Genomic DNA, 17110 nt, shown 5'->3' on the forward strand with positions numbered 1-17110 from the left:
TGGAGGTGTATTGATAAGAGTATGTTTGCCATCTAATACATTTCTAAGGGGTCAGGGTAAAGTTTAGACATAGTAACATAGTAACATAATAACATAGTTAGTAAGGCCGAAAAAAGACATTTGTCCATCCAGTTCAGCCAATATTCCATCATAATAAATCCCCAGATCTACGTCCTTCTACAGAACCTAATTGTATGATACAATATTGTTCTGCTCCAGGAAGACATCCAGGCCTCTCTTGAACCCCTTGACTGAGTTCGCCATCACCACCTCCTCAGACAAGCAATTCCAGATTCTCACTGCCCTAACAGTAAAGAATCCTCTTCTATGTTGGTGGAAAAACCTTCTCTCCTCCAGACGCAAAGAATGCCCCCTTGTGCCCGTCACCTTCCTTGGTATAAACAGATCCTCAGCGAGATATTTGTATTGTCCCCTTATATACTTATACATGGTTATTAGATCGCCCCTCAGTCGTCTTTTTTCTAGACTAAATAATCCTAATTTCGCTAATCTATCTGGGTATTGTAGTTCTCCCATCCCCTTTATTAATTTTGTTGCCCTCCTTTGTACTCTCTCTAGTTCCATTATATCCTTCCTGAGCACCGGTGCCCAAAACTGGACACAGTACTCCATGTGCGGTCTAACTAGGGATTTGTACAGAGGCAGTATAATGCTCTCATCATGTGTATCCAGACCTCTTTTAATGCACCCCATGATCCTGTTTGCCTTGGCAGCTGCTGCCTGGCACTGGCTGCTCCAGGTAAGTTTATCATTAACTAGGATCCCCAAGTCCTTCTCCCTGTCAGATTTACCCAGTGGTTTCCCGTTCAGTGTGTAATGGTGACATTGATTCCTTCTTCCCATGTGTATAACCTTACATTTATCATTGTTAAACCTCATCTGCCACCTTTCAGCCCAAGTTTCCAACTTATCCAGATCCATCTGTAGCAGAATACTATCTTCTCTTGTATTAACTGCTTTACATAGTTTTGTATCATCTGCAAATATCGATATTTTACTGTGTAAACCTTCTACCAGATCATTAATGAATATGTTGAAGAGAACAGGTCCCAATACTGACCCCTGCGGTACCCCACTGGTCACAGCGACCCAGTTAGAGACTATACCATTTATAACCACCCTCTGCTTTCTATCACTAAGCCAGTTACTAACCCATTTACACACATTTTCCCCCAGACCAAGCATTCTCATTTTGTGTACCAACCTCTTGTGCGGCACGGTATCAAACACTTTGGAAAAATCGAGATATACCACGTCCAATGACTCACCGTGGTCCAGCCTATAGCTTACCTCTTCATAAAAACTGATTAGATTAGATTAGACCTTTTATGAGAGAGGGAATGAGAGAGGGAATGTCTGAGCCTACATCAGCAACCAAGTGATTCTGAGACTGAGGGAGCATGGCAGGGTGACTGAAGCCTCTACCAATCCCATGTAGTTAAGTTTGAGGTTGGCGTATGTTAATGTCAGGACCATTGGAAAGTGAGATCTTACTGGAATTATTTATGATGAGCCTGTATATGTATAAGAATTGCTGATTTTTTTACAACATATGTGGTATCACATTAATGAGTTAAGCTCAGTTCGATGACTGATTTTTCAAAATGGTGGTCAAAGTCAAGAGTGTGAATGCTGGTATTGGGAGAAATGGACATCATCTCCTAGCTTCACATTCTCATATACAGTGATGTGATCCTGCCGATTCTCTGATGACTCTGGGAATGGAACAAATTACATAATTTAAAAAAAACTCAATTTCAAGCTACCGACTTTTTATCATTAGGAATCAGTTCAAAATGACTCTTTATCTTTTCTCATCATGTTGTTTTTAAATCCAAAATTCTGTTCTGATTAATTTCCAAATATGTTACTATCACAATCAGTCCTACATTTTAAGGATCAAGTAGAGAGAGATTACTGCACATCGTGATCAATTATTATTTTTATTAGAGCTGTAAATCTCAGGCATCTGTAATGTTAAAAGGTTTAGCGATAACTTCTGGATCACTGATGGTCCCACCACTGGGACTTTCAATGATGCAGAGAATTCACATTGACTGAAGGAAGCTCCACTATTTTTATTAATTGAAAAATAGACGACTCTAGATCCACAGAATCACCTGATCCAGCACTTCATAAAAGGATGATCTTTTTTTTATTAAATTTCATTAATACAAATATCCAAAAATCAGACGGACAGCTCTATAGTGTCATCAGCTGGACCTTCATCTTTCAAATGGCAAATATTCTAAACAGTATTAGTGGACAATCATATTCCGCGGAAAGAAAAATCCCTTTTTTCTTTGAAAAAAGTTAGTCTGATCCTAAAGAGGTCAAATGCCAGGTACGTGATTAAAAGTGAACCTAACTCACGTGTTATGTGAGTTTAGTTTCTAAATACTGTGAAAACAATTTGGCTTCCATTCTAGATGTAGATGTCATAGGTCTCGATGTGAGGTCATGCTGGACAGATACTAGATCTTCGTGGAGATTATACTGAAAAGCTCTAGTTTTCCTCCACTGAATTTTGCCAGTGCCAATCTACGTGTGGACGTGGTGGCCATTCCTCGTCGTAAGCCCAAGTGTCAGTTGTGGCAAATTGCTGTGGAGTCTGAAAAATCCAAAACGTGTGAACACGCTCTACACTAATTATTTGGGTCTGCATTAACTCCCAGCTCTACAATACTCTGTATGACCAGAGAACCAAAAAATGGCAGCAGATAAAAGTGAGAGGCAGTGACTAGTGAAGAGTGAGTGTACTCGTTGCTCGGGTTTTCCCGAGCACGCTTGCGTGGTCTCCGAGTATTTGTAACTGCTCGGAGATTTAGTTTTTGTTGATGCAGCTGCATGATTTACGGTTGCTAGCCAGCCTGATTACATGTGGGGGTTGCCTGGTTGCTAGGGAATCCCCACATGTATTCAAGCTGTCTATCAGCTATAAATCATGCAGCGGAGGTGACAAAAACTAAATCTCCGAGCACTAACAAATACTCGTAGATCACCCGAACGTGCTCGGGAAAACCCGAGCAACGAGTACACTCACTCCTCACTAGCAGTGACTAGTGCCAGACATTTTTTTGACACGAGTCTTCAAAAAGCTAAAAAGGTTTTATTATTTTTTATTTTTATTACTATTACATGGCTATCAACTGTATGTAGATTAGGGTTTACAGCATATTGGAGATTCCGTCTTTGATATTAGTTCTCCTGCTAAATGATGATTGACCAGTAATTAGAGATGAGCTCGTCTTCTGAAATTCAGATTTGCCAGTTTTTCTGAATAGTCTCTGGAAACTGGATATCTTTGAGTCTAGTTGCTGCAAATCGAAAGGACTCCAAAGCCTCTCACTGTCCTGATAAGTATGAAGGAAATATTCTCTGTTTTTCCAGCACTAAATTTTACTGTGCTGTCACACACTATCTGTGTTTATGGCTTTCTCTCCCTTTCTCTATGGCTAATCTTTGAGCTGACACGTTTTTTTTTTTACTATCCAGATTCACCTCAAAATGGCTGTTACATTTTCTGCTTTTGCCTTATATAGGCTTATATAGGCTATGATAATCCCTTCATGTGTTGTGATAGCTTCAAGGCATTATGGGGAAGTCCACCCGAGATCATGTGATCCTTTAATGACTTATGGCAGCATTGAAAGTGATTTGCGCAAAACAAAATGTTTGTATTGCTGAGTTCAGTGAATCTCTAAACATGCAATTTCACTTCACATTGAATCGATTTGCTCATCTCAACTATTGGTCATTTTTCGTCATCTTCCTCTTTATTTGAGAACACATTCCATAACTTTGCTTACCATTTCTCTCCTTTGTCCAGATTTTCCTGTATAAGAAGACACTTAGAATAATAATTAGTACACCTCCCAAGATTGTACCAATGCTAAGTCCAATTATAAGTCCTATGGAATTATTAATTGGTTTTGTGTTTTCTAAAAAACAAAAATAGGTGGAAAAATAATGAAAATAAGTATAAGCAATATATGTAATCTTATATATAATTGCCTAGAATACTACTTCCTGCAATTTGTGCCAACTTCCGTGGCTTTGTCCGGAGCTAATGTCCGGAGCTAATGTCCGGAGATAATGTCCGGAGCTAATGTCCGGAGATAAGTGACGTCAACAGTGTCCAGTGTCTGATTGGTTGCCGCCTGCTGCGAGCGACCAATCAGAAACGTGCCGTACTGTGACACACTCCGCCCGCCATTTTGGTGTGATTTTTGAATTTTTACCTCACAGCAAGTTTCTACTGCGTGGAGGCGGGCCCAGTGACGTTGCTCTTCAAGCTCCTGCCGAATTTCAAGTATATATGGATTCTAGACTCCCGATTCTTTAGAATCGGGCTGCCATCTAGTCAATTATAAATGGGGAAATGGAGAAAAAATAGTAAAAGAGGGGTGTGTGGGGGTCTATAATTGGATCAGACGTGCTATTACTTAACTGTATAGGAGGTTATGTGGCAGCTCCTACTGTATATAAGAAGCTCTGTGGGGGATCACATTGTATATAGGAGGCTACGTGGCAGCTTATACTGTAGATAAGAGGCTCTGTGGGGGCTCAAACTGTATATAGGAGGCTATGTGGGTGCTCACACTGTATATGGGAGGCTATTTATACTGTATATAGTAGGCTACTAATACTGTATATAGAAGATTATTTTCGGGGGGGCTCGCAATGTAAAAAGGTGTCACGGATGTCTCAGAGGGTGCAGACAGTTGCACTGCATCTGTCTGCAGAAGGTCTGAGTAGTTTGCTTTGCAGACTAGTGGTTACCTCCCCCAGATTTAATGGCCACACCTGGACCTGGGTGTTTATAACACCCATCTTCCTGTTGGGAGTTGCGGGTGATATTTTCTATTTGCACTGCCCTTTTGAGGTTTGGAGCTGTAGCAGTCTGCTAGCGTCCTCTGTGGAGTTTGGAGGACATTGGTGTTTCTGCCTGAGTCTAATCAAGCTAAATGTCCTCTTGTTTCATTTATCCTTTCTGTCTTAAGTGTTAGTGGGATTGACTAGTGCTTATCCTGTCCTTCCTGGTGCAGAGTTTATCACCAGGGTCAGCCAGGGATTAGCTATCCTGCTCGGCAATAGGTGCGGAATCTATATAGGCATGATAGGATAGACAGGGTGACATTAGATCTGTCTAGGGGTCTTTACTCCCTCCTTTCCTAGTGTTTGGTTACCTTCTCCTTAACCCTTCATGTTGCACTTAGCCTTTCCTACACTGTGCTTAACAATAGGAGGCTATGGGGAGACCGAAATGTACAGTATAAAGAGAGGCTATATGGTGGCTCATACTGTATATGTGAAGCTATGTGGGGGCTCTAACTGCATTTAGGGGCTGTGTGAAGGCTCATATTGTATATAGAGAGGCTATGTGGGGGCTCACATTGTATATAGGGGACTATGCGGGGCTCATACTGAATACTGAGGGCTTAATGGGGGCTCATACTGTATACAGGGGGCTATGTGGGGTTCAAACTCTATATAGGGGGCTATGTGTGAGCTCTTATGGTAAATAGGGGCTGTGTGTGGACTCAAAGAGTATATAGGGTGGCTGTGTATGAGCTCATATGGTATATAGGGGTTGTCAGCATACTTATTTCTCTGCAATATTAAGTGATACCATCAGGGCCGCCATCAGGGCATTACAGGCATCACTGCAGTATGGGGCCTGGTGATGAGGAGCAAAAAGGGGGGGCCCGAGCGAGCATGCTGGCAGCCGGTCCGGTCCGCGCTCTGCTCAGGCCCCCCCTGACATTTTTATTCAGGCTGAGGCTGCGCGGCTGCCACTGTGCCTAAATGAGCCCTGTAGCTTTAAGGCGGCTGGGCCCGCGGTGCATCATGGGCCACTAGTTCGTGATGTAACACGCTGTCCTGCTCCACTTCCTCATTCCGGAGCAGAGCAGCGTGCGATGTGCCACCATGTGGCTGCGCCTGCGGATGGCAGAGGAGCAGACAGCGGAGGGAGCAGAAGAGACAGGCGGCAGCGGGGGACCACCGGACGACGAGGGACCCGGCAGAGGACCAGACGGCGGAGGAGAAGAGGCAGGCGGCAGCGGGGGACCGGTGGAGGACCAGTCGGCGGAGAAGAGGCAAGCGGCAGCGGTGGACCACCGGAGACACTGGGGGCAGAATGCTGGAGACACTGGGGCCAGAATGCTGGAGACACTGGGGGCAGAATGCTGGAGACACAGGGGCAGAATGCTGGAGACACAGGGGCAAAATGCTGGAGACACAGGGGCAGAATGCTGGAGACACTGGGGCATAATGCTGGAGACACAGGGGCAGAATGCTGGAGACACAGGGGCAGTATGCTGGAAACACTGGGGGCAGAATGCTGGAGACACAGGGGCAGAATGCTGGAGACACTGGGGGCAGAATGCTGGAGACACTGGGGGCCGAATGCTGGAGACACTGGGGCAGAATGCTGGAGACACTGGGGCAGAATGCTGGAGACACTGGGGCAGAATGCTGGAGACACTGGGGGCAGAATGCTGGAGACACTGGGGCAGAATGCTGGAGACACTGGGGCAGAATGCTGGAGACACTGGGGGCAGAATGCTGGAGACACTGGGACAGAATGCTGGAGACACTGGGGCAGAATGCTGGACACAGTGACAGGGGCAGAATGCTGGACACAGTGACAGGGGCAGAATGCTGGACACAGTGACAGGGGCAGTATGCTGGACACAGGGGCAGACTGTGAGACCCGGGGGCAGAATGCTGGACATTGGGGCAGAATGCTGGACATTGGGGCAGAATGCTGGACATTGGGGCAGAATGCGAGACATGGGGCAGAATGGAAATATGGAGCGTGATTGGAGACACGGGGCAGGATGAAAGACATGGGGGCATGACTGGAGACAGATGGGGGAGGATTGGAGACAGATGGGGCAGAATGGAGACACAGGGGGCATGATTGGCGACAAGTGGCAGGATTGCAGACATGGGCAGAATGGAGACATGGGGCATGATTGGAGACACTGGGAGCAGAATTGGAGATAGATCGTGCAGGATCATGGGGCAGGATGGATATGATGGAGACAGATGGGGCAGGATGGAGAGATCACATGGGGCAATCATATGGGGCAGGATGGGGAGATCATATGGGGCAGAATGGATACTCATGAGGGCAGGATGGGAGAACATATGGCTGACGCCAGGAATGAGACACACGGTGGCCAGGATGGGGAATATTATTACCATAGGGGCTAATTTAGGGATATTATTACTGCAGTGATGTATTTATTTTATTTTTTGAGGACACAGTTTTAAATGGGGGGGCGGTCCTGTTACTGTGTAGAGTGACACTATGTCGCCTCTTTTTCTTCATGTGGTGTAATGTAGAAGTTGGGAAAAATTAAGTAATGTATTCTACAAGCGGAGCTCGAGATAACTGTGTTATTTCTTGCAGAGAGAAGTCCTGGCTGGATGAAATGATGGCGGTCTGTGCTGGATGAAAGATGAAGGACTTCACCTAGAGACGTCACTGGTGAGTCAGTGTGTTACCTATACACTGACACTATACACTGTATGCTGTATACAGAGCTCCTGTGTATAAGTTCACTAGTGATCACTGTATTATCTGTACACAGACACTGCATACTAAGTACAGATCTCCTGTGTATAATGGCACTTATGGTGATCGTATGGTGCTTTTTTTTTTAATTACTGATCAGAATTGTAGTATTCAGTCACTATGTGGTGGTAATATGTGGTCTGGTCATGGTGTAGTGGTATTTGTTCTTTGTATGTGATATTATTCGATCACTGTGGTGGTAATATGTCATCTGGTCATGGTGTAGCGGTATTTGTTCTTTTTATGTGATATTATTGGTCATTTTAAAAATTGAAAAATAAATAAAAAATATACCTAAATTGTATTGCATATTTTAACAAATATTTAGTAGGTTACAGCAGAGTAGGGCCCGGCCAAAAGTGTCTACCGTGTTATGGTGGCGGCTTAAAAAATCTTTTGGCCAAAACAAAAGCTGCCGGCTATATGTGTGATCTGGTGATGGGAACTGTTAATGTGTGATTGGTGAGAAGTGGAGTTTTTCCAAGAGAGAGCGGTGGGACTGTGGACAGTTCGAGGGGTGGAGCGTGGTAGGTGGGGCTGGGGTGGAGCCTGGGCGGAGTCTCAAGGGGGCCCCGAAAATTTTGCCAGTATGGGGACCCGAAATCTCTAGTGGCAGCCCTGGATACCATTAATATTAATAGAAAACAATTATAATTAATGTTAATTTTGAGCAGAATTAATTCCAGCCTATAGGTTCGGCCTCCACAACAGTGACTGGTCCACTCTTGCGGTAGATTGTAGCAAGATTCAGCCTATTTAAACAGGAAATTTATCTCTCAGGAATAATTAAGTTCCTTAGCATATTTTTTGCAGGTCATGCAACGATTGGCACACCGGACAGAGCATGGTTGTCAGTGCAGAACCCTGAATCTCTCCTTTTCTTCTTTCCTGTTAATATCCTTCCCTCGCATGTACTCTGATCCCTCAGAGTCATCATCATTGAGGTAGGAACATATCTGGAGAGATGTTTTGTGAGGCCAGAAGGCTTAGTGCCACACTTTGGTACTATCCTAGTAAGGACAAGAGCTGCTGCATTAGGCACGACCGGGTTAGTAGCATTCCCTGTTTACCTCATCTGCTGCCCAGAGAGCTCCACGGACTACAAGGTCTACTCTGAATTAGGTGAGACCTCCATATTTACTACTGGCACAGTTTACATATAGCTATTTATTATCCAGGACCTATGTGATGTTGGTGTAGATTCACGCCATACTCTGTGTTTTGGTTTTAGGTTGTTTGTTTCTGGTTCTTCTTAGCATGTGTTGGGATATATTTCTATGTTTTTAGAATTATTCATTAAAAGTTATATTTTATTAATATTTGCGTCTCTACTTGCTACTACCGGCACTGTATGGCTGTATTAATAACTAGACTGTATTTCTGTATTCATAATTATACTGTATGGCTATCTTAATAACTACACTGTATTTCTGTATTAATAACTATACTGTATGGCTGTATTAATAACTACACTGTATGGCTGTATTAATAACTATACTGTATTTCTGTATTCATAATTATACTGTATGGCTATCTTAATAACTACACTGTATTTATGTATTAATGACTATACTGTATGGCTATCTTAATAACTACACTGTATTTCTGTATTAATAACTATACTGTATGGCTGTATTAATAACTACACTGTATGGCTGTATTAATAACTACACTGTATGGCTGTATTAATAACTACAACATATGGCTGTATTAATAACTATACTGTATGACTGTATTAATAACTATACTGTATGGCTGTATTAATAACTACACTGTATGGCTATCTTAATAACTACACTGTATTTCTGTATTAATAACTATACTGTATGGCTGTATTAATAACTATACTGTATGGCTGTATTAATAATTATACTGTATGGCTGTCTTAATAACTACACTGTATGGCTGTATTAATAACTATACTGTATGGCTGTATTAATAACTACACTGTATGGCTGTATTAATAATTATACTGTATGGCTGTCTTAATAACTACACTGTATGGCTGTATTAATAACTATACTGTATGGCTGTATTAATAACTACACTGTATGGCTATCTTAATAACTACACTGTATTTCTGTATTAATAACTATACTGTATGGCTGTATTAATAACTACACTGTATGGCTATCTTAATAACTACACTGTATTTCTGTATTAATAACTATACTGTATGGCTGTATTAATAACTACACTGTATGGCTGTATTAATAATTATACTGTATGGCTGTCTTAATAACTACACTGTATGGCTGTATTAATAACTACACTGTATGGCTGTATTAATAACTACACTGTATGGCTGTATTAATACCTACAACATATGGCTGTATTCATAACTATACTGTATGACTGTATTAATAACTACACTGTATGACTGTATTAATAACTACAACGTATGGCTGTATTAATAACTATACTGTATGACTGTATTAATAACTACAACGTATGGCTGTATTAATAACTACACTGGATGACTGTATTAATAACTATACTGTATGACTGTATTAATAACTACAACGTATGGCTGTATCAATAACTGCACTGTATGATTGTAATAATAACTACACTGTATGACTGTATTAATAACTACACTGTATGGCTGCACTAATAACTACACTGTATGGCTGTATTAATGGCTATAATGTATGGCTGTATTAATAACTACACTGTATGACTGCATTAATAATTACACTGTACGGCTGTATTAATGACTACAATGTATGGCTGTATTAATAACTATACTGTATGGCTGTATTAATAACTACAATGTATGATTGTATTAATATTTGTATTGGTGATAGTATAATAGAAGTAGGGTCTAAGGGGATTCATAGAAGAACAAATGAAAGTGGCACTCACCCAGGTACTGCTGAATAGAGATGTCCTTTATTCAAGAGAACAGGTGGACATACATGAAACGGAGCAGCGGCTGGTAGTGGTTAGGGTGCGGGAGGGAGGTGAAGGACGACGGCCGTTTCGCGCTTCTACGGGTCCAGGTCTCCTTATGGAGAGTGACATACCATCTCTGGCTTGTCAAGGTAAGAGCCTCTCACCTAGCCATGTTACTATGTTACTATGTTGCCCTTGGTGGGATTTGAACCCAGGACCCCAGTGCTGCAAGGCAGCAGTGCTAACTACTGAGCCATTAGTATACACTATATTAGTATATAGTGAACTCACTGATTGTATATAACACCATCCTTAGTTACATAATTTCCTCTTGTATTATGTATAACACCATCCCTTATTGCGTACCATCCTCTCTAGTTATACGGTATATGGTGCCGTGCCTTATTATATAGCTTCCTCTGCTGTTATGTACAGTGCTGTCTCTTACATAGTGTATTCTTGTTATTTTTGTTATTCACAGCGCTCTCTTTTATTATAGTGTCCTCTTTTGTTAGATATCTAGATATCTTTGTGTCTGAAAAATCACAGTCACAGGAGAAGCGTACTGGTGCATTCCCCATACCCCATTCTATCTCCCAATGTTAAAATTAACCTACCCTTAAAATTATCGACTGTTCATGTCTTTGTTAGTGGACAAACTTACAAAACCAGCAAGGGATCAAATACTTATTTCCCCCACTGTGTATATATAGCAGTTATTAATAAAAGAAACAGCACTTGGTACATTTTTTTTACTGTAGCTGTGCAAAATTGGATGTAATTTCCAGTCCAACAATTCAGTCCATACTGATTGATACTTTCTGTTTTTGTCTCCTTTCAGCACACTGTAAAGGACTCACTGACAAGTACCATGTAAGTTCTATCAGTGAGATATTGCGCCCAGTGGACATAGAGTTCTAACATTACGTTATCACCAGTTTATTGTCTTGTAGATATGATGCTTAATTGTTTATAGTAAAGATATGTAGCTAGTGCCAGAACAGTCACTTACTAATTATCATTGTATAAAGACTATGACTTTTTATCTATAAGGATCTTACCTGACATTAAGAACCCCCTCATTGTTGTGTGTCTGCCCTGTAGATCTATCGTAGAATAAGGAAGTTTTTTTTTAGCAACAAACCCTTGCACTGATTCCAGACTGATTAAGCAATGGAGAAACGTCATGTTTTTAACCTCTTAAATGTGATGCCTGTCAAACTACCACAGTGGTAGAAGGCTGAATCTTTCAGATTTAGAGAGGGATTGTCTGAGGTATTTAGGACACTTTATCCTGCATGTGTGACCATAGCTGGGCATAGCTATCTGTGACCTGTGCGGCCATTGACCTCTGCTCCTGATAAAAATCCTGTCAGCCAGGGAATCAGAACCAGAGACAGCTTGGAGGGGAACCTGCACCACAATACTGGGTCTGGGGGCCACCTGAATATATAAACTATAGACTGCACTTGTGGCGCCCCTGAGGTTCAGTCGCCACAGAGGTACTGCACCTCATTCTGAGGTGTGGTACTCCGCTCTTGGGTAAGGAGGGGCACTACTCAGGACTCACACACTTACATCTAACACTAGACCTCTCAAGGCCAGGGAGGAACTAGGAGGACATATGGAGGACTATGAGGTTTGTATTAAACTATATGGAGGACTGAGCAGTGTGATACTCACCTCATAGTGCTCCATGTAGTATTATACACTCCCCATAGTCCTCCATATAGTATAATACACCTCTCATTGTCCTCCATATAGTATAATACACTCCTCATAGTCCTCCATATAGTAAAATACACTCAGTCCTCCATATAGTATAATACAATACTCAGTCCTCCATATAGTACAATACAATACTCAGTCCTCCATATAGTATAATACACTCCTCATAGTCCTCCATATATTAGAATACATTGCTCAGTCCTCCATATAGTATATTACACTCCTCAGTCCTCCATATAGTATAATACACTCCTCATAGTACTCCATATAGTATAATACACTCCTCATAGTCCTCCATATATTAAAATACACTCATTCCTCCATATAGTATAATACACTCCTCATAGTCCTCCATATATTAAAATACACTCAGTCCTCCATAGAGTATGATACACTACTCATAGTCCTCCATATATTAGAATACATTGCTCAGCCCTCCATATAGTAAAATACACTCTTCAGTCCTCCATATAGTATAATACACTCCTCATAGTCCTCCATATATTAAAATACACTGCTCAGTCCTCCATATAGTATAATACACTCCTCATAGTGCTCCATATAGTATAATGCATCACCATAGTCATCCATGTAGTACAATTCACTTCCCATAGTATAATGCACCCCATAGTTTTTCATATAGTATAATGTATTCCCCATAGTCCTCAATACAGTATAATACAGCCCACATATAGTATACTGCTGCCACCCCACAGAGTATAATGCAACCACCCCACAGAATATAATGTAGCCCTCCAAGTATAATGCTGCCACGCCATACAATAAAATGTAACCCCCCATAGAATATAATGCAGCCCCCTCATTTAGTATAACGCAGCCCCTGCATAGAATATATGGTAGCCCCCTCATAGAGTATAATGCAGTCCCCATAAAATATAATGCAGCCCCCATATAATATAATGTAGCCCTCTCCATAGAATATAATATAGCCCTCCTCATATAGTCTAATGCAGCCCCCAATAGAATATAATGTAGCCCCTCCATAGAATGCAATGTAGCCCTCCTCATATAGTATAATGCAGCCACCCATAGAATATAATGTAGCTTCCTCATAGAGTATAATGAAGCCTCCCATACAATGTAATCTAGCCCCCCATAGAATATAATGCAGCCCCCCATAGAATACAATGTAGCACCCTCATAGGGTATGATGCAATCACCCCTCATAGAATATAATAAATTTAAATACATAGAATATAATGTAGCCCCCATAGAATATAATACAGCCCTCCATAGAATATAATACACCCCCATAGAACTTGGGGATCCTAGTTAATGATAAACTTACCTGGAGCAGCCAGTGCCAGGCAGCAGCTGCCAAGGCAAACAGGATCATGGGGTGCATTAAAAGAGGTCTGGATACACATGATGAGAGCATTATACTGCCTCTGTACAAATCCCTAGTTAGACCGCACATGGAGTACTGTGTCCAGTTTTGGGCACCGGTGCTCAGGAAGGATATAATGGAACTAGAGAGAGTACAAAGGAGGGCAACAAAATTAATAAAGGGGATGGGAGAACTACAATACCCAGATAGATTAGCGAAATTAGGATTATTTAGTCTAGAAAAAAGACGACTGAGGGGCGATCTAATAACCATGTATAAGTATATAAGGGGACAATACAAATATCTCGCTGAGGATCTGTTTATACCAAGGAAGGTGACGGGCACAAGGGGGCATTCTTTGCGTCTGGAGGAGAGAAGGTTTTTCCACCAACATAGAAGAGGATTCTTTACTGTTAGGGCAGTGAGAATCTGGAATTGCTTGCCTGAGGAGGTGGTGATGGCGAACTCAGTCGAGGGGTTCAAGAGAGGCCTGGATGTCTTCCTGGAGCAGAACAATATTGTATCATACAATTATTAGGTTCTGTAGAAGGACGTAGATCTGGGTATTTATTATGATGGAATATAGGCTGAACTGGATGGACAAATGTCTTTTTTCGGCCTTACTAACTATGTTACTATGTATGTTACTAGAATATAATATAGGCCCCCATAGAATATAATACAGACCCCCACAAAATATAATGCAGCCCCCAATATAATACAGGCCCCCATAGAATATAATACAGCCCCACATAGAATATAGTACAGGTCCCCATAGAATATAATACAGTCCCCTCATAGAATATAATGCAGCCCCCCATAGAATACAATGTAGCACCCTCATAGAGTATGATGCAATCACCCCTCATAGAATATAATACATTTAAATACATAGAATATAATGTAGCTCCCATAGAATATAATACAGCCCCCATAGAATAGAATACAGGCCACCCATAGAATATAATACAGCCCCCCATAGAATATAATACAACACCCCCTTAGGATATAATACAGTCCCCCATAAAATATAATACAGGCCCCCATAGAATACAATACAGCCCCCCATAGAATATAATACAGGCCCCCATAGAATACTGTATAATATTGCCCCCATAGAATATAATACAGCCCCCCATAGAATATAATGTAGCCCCCCTGAGAATGGGCCCACAGTCCAGAACTCACTCATTGATATATTACAAAAAAACACACCACCCTTACCTCTCCTCATGCCGCACACTGCTCCCGGCTCCGGTCTCAGTGCCTGCTGTCTGCCCGGCACACAGCAGGTACGCGATGAAGTGACATCATCGCGCACCCGCAGTGTCAGAGGGGATTGATGGGAGAGTGAGCATCAGCTGACGCGCTCTCCTCCATCATTGCTTTGAACTGTACTGGCATCATAGACGCCTGTATAGTTGAATATGTCAGCACTGGCGGGGGGGTAAGTCAGCACTGGCAGGGGGAGTCGGTGCTGGTGGCAGGCGACTGGCTGGGGGCCTCTGGGGGATTGGGGGCCTTAGAGAGCTGCCTGGTCTGCCTGACGCTAGTGCCGGCCCTGGACCCAGTAAGGGAGGGATGGGAATAAGAGAACTACGGCTGAAAGTGGGGGAAGATGATTTACAGACCAAGTGTTACTGCTGGTGGGGAAGAGGTGAAAAGAGGGCAATGATGCAGCTGGTGGGAAAAGGGAAGGAAGAGAGGACAGTAAGAATACCGTTGAGGGAGGGAAAAACTTCACTTGATGTGTGAAACACTAGTCAGCAGAAGATGCGCCAGAGGTCATGTAGTAAACATCAGAAAACTGGAGGGAGTGAGCAAGGAACAGAGCATGGAGCTGCAACTGCAGAACACGTGAGGCGCTATTAGGGCTGGCAGAACACACCAAATTATAAGAGAGATGGTATAAGGTGCGTTCGCAGCCCACGGTCCACCGTGCAGAGATGGAACCTGCTGCTGAGTAATGACGAACTATATGGCGGTACAATGTGGATACACACACGGGTAAACTTCACCCTGTGTGAAGGAAGCAAACCCTGTTGCGTCACAGGGCCACAGTACCGCACCAAGAGCGCAAGCAAGGATTCTCAGGACTCTATCCCATGACACAGGATTAGAGTACGTACAGACCACTTACGCTCGACACTGCAACTGGGGTGTCAAAGTAACAGAAAATACAACTTAAAGCACAAGAGTGCGTGCTGTGCCGCTTTGGTGGACGCCACTAACCACCCAGACTCGGGATAGGAAAGCGCTCTATAAGCGCACGGCGCCACACTGGCGGTTACAGCAATAGACGCTGTATCATGTGTCTTTATGTTGACAGCGTAGTCGGGCGCTAGACAGCAAGCAACCACCTTTTGCGAACAGTCATACACAAGGGAGGGGATTTTAAAGAACGACTTGCACTCATCGACACACACACGATTCCAAATGTACACTAGCGCATGGCCGTGCGAACCTTTTATAGCTGCAGCAAGAACAGGATCTTCCCAGAAGGACCAATGGGAGTTAGCCACAGAAGAACACCTTCAGGACCTTCCTAAAGTACCAATGGGATTTGCTGCAGCATCTAAGCATGTGACCCTTGATCTCCAACGAGAGATCTTGCCCTGGGCATGCTCAGAAAGGGAAGAGCAGGACTTAGTCCCAAACACGTCTGCTCGCCACTGCCCAGTACTAGCTACAATGGCAGAAGCTGGAAAGGCAGCAGTAACCAGTCGACCAGTATCAGCCTGAGCTAGACGATGGGACTGATGTCTGCTGAGCAGACTCCACTGCGGCTGAAGAAGAATGGGAGACCGCAGAGGAGATGGTTCGAGATTCCCCCTGTGCAGAGGTGTGAACTCGACACCTAACAGGTGCAAGGTGAGTATGTTTCACACTTGCTTTATTCTGTTTGGAGTTGCTGGTCAGTTTTTTGTAGTATACCATTGAAGGTGGTGACTGCCTCCATTTTTGGCTTAGCATATCCCATCAACATAAAGCTGTTTTTAGTTAATGCTCAATCCTACCTGCCCTATAAATTGGTAGGTTTTTATCTTGGGAGAGGCATGTTTGATAAATATTAGCTTTAGATCTTACTAGGGAAAGGTAAGGCTTGTAATAGCTTTTGGGCCCACATGAATTATCCAATTTGTGCTCTAAATACCTTCATTTTATGTGTTTATTCTATACTAGATGGTGGCCCGATTCTAACGCATCGGGTATTCTAGAATATGCATGTCCACGTAGTATATTGCACAACCCACATAGTATATTGCCCAGTTACGTAGTATATTGCCCAGTCACGTAGTATATTGCCCAGTCACGTAGTATATTGCCCAGCCATGTAGTATATTGCACAGCGATGTAGTATACAGCACAGAGCCACATAGTATACAGCACAGACACATAGTATACTGCCCAGTCAGGTAGTATATTGGCCAGTCACGTAGTATATTGCCCAGCCACGTATGAAACAGGTTAAAAAATAAACATATACTCACCTTCCGAGGGCCCCTTGTAGTCCTGTCGCCTGTGTGCGG

General features: G+C 42.7%; 1 protein-coding gene across 1 annotated transcript in view; it reads right to left on the reverse strand.

Moving 5' to 3' along the window:
• LOC138651617 (carcinoembryonic antigen-related cell adhesion molecule 5-like) overlaps window positions 1-11622 on the reverse strand; it is a 78986-nt gene extending 67364 nt beyond the window's left edge. The window contains exon 1 of the mRNA XM_069741937.1: window positions 11566-11622. The gene's annotated coding sequence lies outside the window, so the exon portion shown is untranslated. The remainder of the gene's footprint in view (window positions 1-11565) is intronic.
• Window positions 11623-17110: the final 5488 nt, after the last annotated feature.

This window comes from Ranitomeya imitator, chromosome 10 (assembly GCF_032444005.1).
Source record: "Ranitomeya imitator isolate aRanImi1 chromosome 10, aRanImi1.pri, whole genome shotgun sequence".
Lineage (NCBI taxonomy): Eukaryota > Metazoa > Chordata > Amphibia > Anura > Dendrobatidae > Ranitomeya > Ranitomeya imitator.